Here is a 7,906-nt window from a genome sequence, read left to right on the forward strand (position 1 = left end):
AGAGAGGGGGTAGAGAGAGGGGGGTAGAGAGAGAGAGGGGGTAGAGAGAGAGGGGGGGTAGAGAGAGAGGGGGTAGAGAGAGAGGGGTAGAGAGAGAGAGGGAGAGAGAGAGGGGGGTAGAGAGAGAGGGGTAGAGAGAGAGAGGGGGGTAGAGAGAGAGGGTAGAAGAGAGGGGTAGAGAGAGAGGGGGGTAGAGAGAGAGGGGGTAGAGAGAGAGGGGGGTAGAGAGAGAGGGAGGAGAGAGAGAGGGGGTAGAGAGAGAGAGGGGTAGAGAGAGGGGGAGAGAGGGGTAGAGAGAGAGGGGGTAGAGAGAGAGGGGGGTTGAGAGAGAGGGGGTAGAGAGATGGGGGAGTAGAGAGAGAGGGGGTAGAGAGAGGGGGGGGTAGAGAGAGGGGGGGTAGAGAGAGAGGGGGTAGAGAGAGAGGGGGTAGAGAGAGAGGGGTAGAGAGAGAGGGGGTAGAGAGAGAGAGGGGGTAGAGAGAGGGGGGTAGAGAGAGAGAGGGGGTAGAGAGAGGGGTAGAGAGAGAGAGGGGTAGAGAGAGAGGGGGGGTAGAGAGAGAGAGGGGTAGAGAGAGAGGGGGTAGAGAGAGAGGGGTAGAGAGAGAGGGGGTAGAGAGAGGGGGTAGAGAGAGAGGGGGTAGAGAGAGAGAGGGGGTAGAGAGAGAGAGGGGGGTAGAGAGAGAGGGGGTAGAGAGAGAGAGGGGGTAGAGAGAGAGGGGGTAGAGAGAGAGAGGGGGTAGAGAGAGAGAGGGGGGTAGAGAGAGAGGGGGTAGAGAGAGGGGGGTAGAGAGAGGGCAGAGAGAGAGAGGGGTAGAGAGAGAGGGGGTTGAGAGAGAGGGGGTAGAGAGATGGGGGGGTAGAGAGAGAGGGGGTAGAGAGAGGGGGGGGGTAGAGAGAGGGGGGGGGTAGAGAGAGAGGGGGTAGAGAGAGAGGGGGTAGAGAGAGAGGGGGTAGAGAGAGAGGGGGTAGAGAGAGAGAGGGGGTAGAGAGAGGGGGGGTAGAGAGAGAGAGGGGGTAGAGAGAGGGGGTAGAGAGAGAGAGGGGGTAGAGAGAGAGGGGGGGTAGAGAGAGAGGGGGTAGAGAGAGAGGGGGTAGAGAGAGAGGGGTAGAGAGAGAGGGGGTAGAGAGAGGGGTAGAGAGAGAGGGGGTAGAGAGAGAGAGGGGGTAGAGAGAGAGAGGGGGTAGATAGAGAGGGGGTAGAGAGAGAGGGGGGGGTAGAGAGAGAGGGGGTAGAGAGAGAGGGGGTAGAGAGAGAGAGGGGGTAGAGAGAGGAGGTAGAGAGAGAGAGGGGGTACAGAGAGAGAGGGGGTAGAGAGAGAGAGGCGGTAATAGAGAGAGGGGGGGTAGAGAGAGAGAGGGGGTAGAGAGAGGAGGTAGAGAGAGAGGGGGGGGTACAGAGAGAGAGGCGGTAGAGAGAGGGGGTAGAGAGAGAGAGGGGTAGAGAGAGAGGGGGGGTAGAGAGAGAGGGGGTAGAGAGAGAGGGGGTAGAGAGAGAGGGGGGTAGAGAGAGGGGGGGGTAGAGAGAGAGAGGGGGTAGAGAGAGAGGGGGTAGAGAGAGGGGGGTAGAGAGAGGAGGGGGTAGAGAGAGAGGGGGTAGAGAGAGAGGGGGGTAGAGAGAGGGGGGGTAGAGAGAGAGAGGGGGTAGAGAGAGAGGGGGTAGAGAGAGGGGGGTAGAGAGAGGAGGGGGTAGAGAGAGAGGGTAGAGAGAGAGAAGGGGGAGAGAGAGGGGGGAGAGAGGAGAGAGAGTAGAGAGAGAGGGGGTAGAGAGAGAGGGGGTAGAGAGAGAGGGAGTAGAGAGAGAGAAGGGGGTAGAGAGAGAGGGGGTAGAGAGAGGAGGGGGTAGAGAGAGAGGGGGTAGAGAGAGAGGGGGTAGAGAGAGAGGGAGTAGAGAGAAAGAGGCGGTAGAGAGAGAGAGGGGGTAGAGTGAGAGAGGGGGTAGAGAGAGAGAGGGGGTAGAGAGAGAGAGGGGGTAGAGAGAGAGGGGGTAGAGAGGGGGTAGAGAGAGAGGGGTAGAGAGAGGAGGGGGTAGAGAGAGAGGGGGTAGAGAGAGAGAAGGGGGTAGAGAGAGAGGGGGTAGAGAGAGGAGGGGGTAGAGAGAGATGGGGTAGAGAGAGAGGGGGTAGAGAGAGAGGGAGTAGAGAGAAAGAGGCGGTAGAGAGAGAGAGGGGGTAGAGTGAGAGAGGGGGTAGAGAGAGAGAGGGGGTAGAGAGAGAGAGGGGGTAGAGAGAGAGGGAGTAGAGAGAGAGAGGGTAGAGAGAGAGGGAGTAGAGAGAGAGAGGCGGTAGAGAGAGAGAGGGGGTAGAGTGAGAGAGGTAGAGAGGGGGTAGAGAGAGAGGGGGTAGAGAGAGAGAGAGGGGGTAGAGAGAGAGAGGTAGAGAGGGGGTAGAGAGAGAGGGGGTAGAGAGAGAGAGGAGGTAGAGAGAGAGGGGGTAGAGAGAGGAGGGGGTAGAGAGAGAGGGGGTAGAGAGAGAGGGGGGTAGAGAGAGAGGGGGTAGAGAGAGAGAGAGGGGGTAGAGAGAGAGGGGGTAGAGAGAGAGGGGGTAGAGAGAGAGGAGGTAGAGAGAGGGGGGTAGAGAGAGAAGAAAGGGGTAAGGAGAGCAGAAAAATATATATTTTGTTGTTTGGTCTTTCATTTAAAAGGGGGGTTTACATAAAGCAAAGCATAACAAAAACTAAGTAATGAACGGAGCAAAGTGCCGACTAGACCGATCATCTTTCTTGTCTCCTCTGATCGTAAACAAAAAAAAATGGAGAGGGAAAGCTATGGGGGAGGGAGGAGTTCATTACTGCCTCGCCAGTAAAAAGAAATCGCAACACTGGAACTCACAGCGTGTCCCAGCGTCTACGGAATTCCCCTCGGTATTTGCCAAGGACGGATACGTTCCGGAGATGCTCGTGAATATCACACGTCGCAAATGATAATATCGGCCCGCGAAATGACTTTGAATGAGTGAAGGTCCCACTGAGCTCTGTGGCCTGGCCATAGCAAAGGACAGCTCAATCGCCATCACGTGGAAATGAATAGCAGCAGCATAGAGATACACAGAGACCCATAGATGCACATAGAGACCCATAGAGGCCGTAGATAGACGCGCAGAGACTCAAAGGTACATAGAGACCCACACAGATGCGTCGAGCCCCGTATATGAATGTACACGTAGAGACCCTTACATACATCTGGAGATCCATAGATACACAGAGATCCAGAGACTGAACCACGTTGCATTAACCAGGTAAGGCTCCCATCAGCTACGTAGCTCTTTGTTTTTTTAAGAAGCGGAGGAGGCATCAGGGTCTAGTTCGTGACCGACAAACCTCCTGCACGCCAGGCGAGGGAGTTAACATCTCCTTAGCCACCATGGCGCTTACTGCTCCACCCAGGTTGCGATAGGGTAAGAGGTAAGCTAACTATCACATACCGGGGGAGAGGAAGAATATGTAAAGGGCACTCTTAGGTTCATTTCGGTAAAGTGACGTGGAAAGAAAATTAATTTAATAGCAAAGAGTACGACGTTTCGGTTGCAGCACGAGGAGTCGTCATCAGGCAGAGCTAAATTTGAGAGAGAGAGTCGTCATCAGGCAGAGCTAAATTTGAGAGAGAGAGAGGCCAAAACACAGACACGGAGACACCACAGAGACACACAACATAGATACCCTGTGTAGACAGACACAACATATATACCCTGTGTAGACACACAGACACACACACAACATAGATACCCTGTGTAGACACACAGACACACAACATAGATACGCTGTGTAGACACACACAACATAGATACCCTGTGTAGACATACAGATAGACACACAACATAGATACCCTGTGTAGACACAGACAGACACACAACATAGATACCCTGTGTAGACACACAGACACAACATAGATACCCTGTGTAGACACACACACAGACACACAACATAGATACCATGTGTAGACACACAGACACACAACGTAGATACCCTGTGTAGACACACAGACACACAACATAGATACCTGTGTAGACACACAGACACACAACATAGATACCCTGTGTAGACATACAGATAGACACACAACATAGATACCCTGTGTAGACACACAGACAGACACACAACATAGATACCCTGTGTAGACACACAGACAGACACACAACATAGATACCCTGTGTAGACATACAGATAGACACACAACATAGATACCCTGTGTAGACACACAGACAGACACACAACATAGATACCCTGTGTAGACACAGACAGACAGACAACATAGATACCATGTGTAGACACACAGACAGACAACATAGATACCCTGTGTAGACACACAGACACACAACATATATACCCTGTGTAGACACACAGACACACAACATAGATACCCTGTGTAGACACACACAGACACACAACATAGATACCCTGTGTAGACACACAGACACACAACATAGATACCCTGTGTAGACACACACACAACATAGATACCCTGTGTAGACACACAGACAGACACAACATAGATACCTGTGTAGACATACAGACAGACACACAACATAGATACCTGTGTAAACACAGACAGACACACAACATAGATACCCTGTGTAGACACAGACAGACACACAACATAGATACCCTGTGTAGACACACAGACAGACAACATAGATACCCTGTGTAGACACACAGACACACAACATAGATACCTGTGTAGACATACAGACACACAACATATATACCCTGTGTAGACACACAGACACACAACATAGATACCCTGTGTAGACAGACAGATAGACACAGCATAGATGCCCTGTGTAGACACACAGACACACAACATAGATACCCTGTGTAGACACACAGACAGACACAACATAGATACCCTGTGTAGACACACAGACAGACAACATAGATACCTGTGTAGACACACAGACACACACATAGATACCATGTGTAGACACACAGACACACAACATAGATACCCTGTGTAGACACACAGACACACAACATAGATACCTGTGTAGACACACAGACACACAACATAGATACCCTGTGTAGACATACAGATAGACACACAACATAGATACCCTGTGTAGACACACAGACAGACACACAACATAGATACCCTGTGTAGACACACAGACAGACACACAACATAGATACCCTGTGTAGACATACAGATAGACACACAACATAGATACCCTGTGTAGACACACAGACAGACACACAACATAGATACCCTGTGTAGACACAGACAGACAGACAACATAGATACCATGTGTAGACACACAGACAGACAACATAGATACCCTGTGTAGACACACAGACACACAACATAGATACCTGTGTAGACATACAGACACACAACATATATACCCTATGTAGACACACAGACACACAACATAGATACCCTGTGTAGACACACACACAGACACACAACATAGATACCCTGTGTAGACACACAGACACACAACATAGATACCCTGTGTAGACACACACACAACATAGATACCCTGTGTAGACACACAGACAGACACAACATAGATACCTGTGTAGACATACAGACAGACACACAACATAGATACCTGTGTAAACACAGACAGACACACAACATAGATACCCTGTGTAGACACAGACAGACACACAACATAGATACCCTGTGTAGACACACAGACAGACAACATAGATACCCTGTGTAGACACACAGACACACATACATAGATACCTGTGTAGACATACAGACACACAACATATATACCCTGTGTAGACACACAGACACACAACATAGATACCCTGTGTAGACACACAGACACACAACATAGATACCCTGTGTAGACACACAGACAGACACAACATAGATACCTGTGTAGACACACAGACAGACAACATAGATACCTGTGTAGACACACAGACACACAACATAGATACCCTGTGTAGACACACAGACACAACATAGATACCTGTGTAGACACAGACACACAACATAGATACCCTGTGTAGACACACAGACACAACATAGATACCCTGTGTAGACACACAGACACACAACATAGATACCCTGTGTAGACACAGACAACATAGATACCCTGTGTAGACACACAGACAGACACAACATAGATACCCTGTGTAGACACACACAGACACACAACATAGATACCCTGTGTAGACACAGACAGACAACATAGATACCCTGTGTAGACACACAGACAGACAACATAGATACCTGTGTAGACACTTAGACACACAACATAGATACCTGTGTAGACACACAGACACACAACATAGATACCCTGTGTAGACACACAGACAGACACACAACATAGATACCCTGTGTAGACACACAGACACACAACATAGATACTCTGTATAGACACACAGACACAACATAGATACCCTGTGTAGACACACAGACAGACACACAACATAGATACCCTGTGTAGACACACAGACACACAACATAGATACCCTGTGTAGACACACAGATAGACACACAACATAGATACCTGTGTAGACACAGACAGACAACATAGATACCTGTGTAGACACACAGACAGACACACAACAAAGATACCCTGTGTAGACACACAGACACACAACATAGATACCCTGTGTAGACACACACAGACAGACAACATAGATACCTGTGTAGACACACACAACATAGATACCCTGTGTAGACACACACAACATAGATACCTGTGTAGACACACAGACACACAACATAGATACCATGTGTAGACAGACAGACAGGCAACATAGATACCCTGTGTAGACACACACACAGACACACAACATAGATACCCTATGTAGACACACAGACACAACATAGATACCCTGTGTAGACAGACACACAACATAGATACCTGTGTAGACACACAGACAGACACAACATAGATACCCTGTGTAGACAGACACACAACATAGATACCCTGTGTAGACACACAGACACAACATAGATACCTGTGTAGACACACAGACACACAACATAGACACCCTGTGTAGACACACAGACAGACACACAACATAGATACCTGTGTAGACACACAGACACACAACATAGATACCCTGTGTAGACACACAGACACACAGCATAGATACCCTGTGTAGACACACAGACACACAACATAGATACCCTGTGTAGACACACACAGACACAACATAGATACCCTGTGTAGACACACAGACAGACAAAACATAGATACCTGTGTAGACACAGACATACAACATAGATACCTGTGTAGACACACAGACAGACAACATAGATACCCTGTGTAGACACACAGACAGACACAACATAGATACCTGTGTAGACACACAGACAGACACACAACATAGATACCCTGTGTAGACACACAGACAGACAACATAGATACCTGTGTAGACACACAGACACAACATAGATACCCTGTGTAGACACACAGACACACAACATAGATACCTGTGTAGACACACAGACACACAACATAGATACCTGTGTAGACACACAGACACACAACATAGATACCCTGTGTAGACACAGACACACAACATAGATACCTGTGTAGACACAGACACACAACATAGATACCTGTGTAGACACAGACACACAACATAGATACCTGTGTAGACACAGACACACAACATAGATACCCTGTGTAGACACACAGACACACAACATAGATACCCTGTGTAGACACACAGACACACAACATAGATACCCTGTGTAGACACACAGACAGACACACAACATAGATACCCTGTGTAGACACACAGACACACAACATAGATACCCTGTGTAGACACACAGACAGACACAACATAGATACCCTGTGTAGACACACAGACACAACATAGATACCTGTGCAGACACACAGACAAACAACATAGATACCTGTGTAGACACAGACAGACACACAACATATATACCTGTGTAGACACACAGACACACAACATAGATACCCTGTGTAGA

At 49.0% G+C, this 7,906-nt stretch overlaps 1 protein-coding gene and 1 long non-coding RNA gene across 2 annotated transcripts in view; one reads left to right on the forward strand and one right to left on the reverse strand.

Annotated features, from left to right (window-relative positions):
• Nucleotides 1-7,906, forward strand: part of ENKD1 (enkurin domain containing 1) — a 57,399-nt gene that overhangs the window by 32,871 nt on the left and 16,622 nt on the right. The window lies entirely within an intron of this gene.
• Nucleotides 6,324-6,600, reverse strand: LOC142907991 (uncharacterized). Its single transcript, XR_012931546.1, has 2 exons — nt 6,564-6,600; nt 6,324-6,461 (listed from the first exon to the last, which is right to left on the reverse strand). It is a non-coding gene; the product is annotated as an uncharacterized LOC142907991 (long non-coding RNA).

This window comes from Petromyzon marinus (assembly GCF_048934315.1).
Source record: "Petromyzon marinus isolate PM22_M1 ecotype Great Lakes invasive population chromosome 68 unlocalized genomic scaffold, UKy_Petmar_22M1.pri1.0 chr68_unloc.1, whole genome shotgun sequence".
In the NCBI taxonomy this organism is placed as follows: domain Eukaryota; kingdom Metazoa; phylum Chordata; class Hyperoartia; order Petromyzontiformes; family Petromyzontidae; genus Petromyzon; species Petromyzon marinus.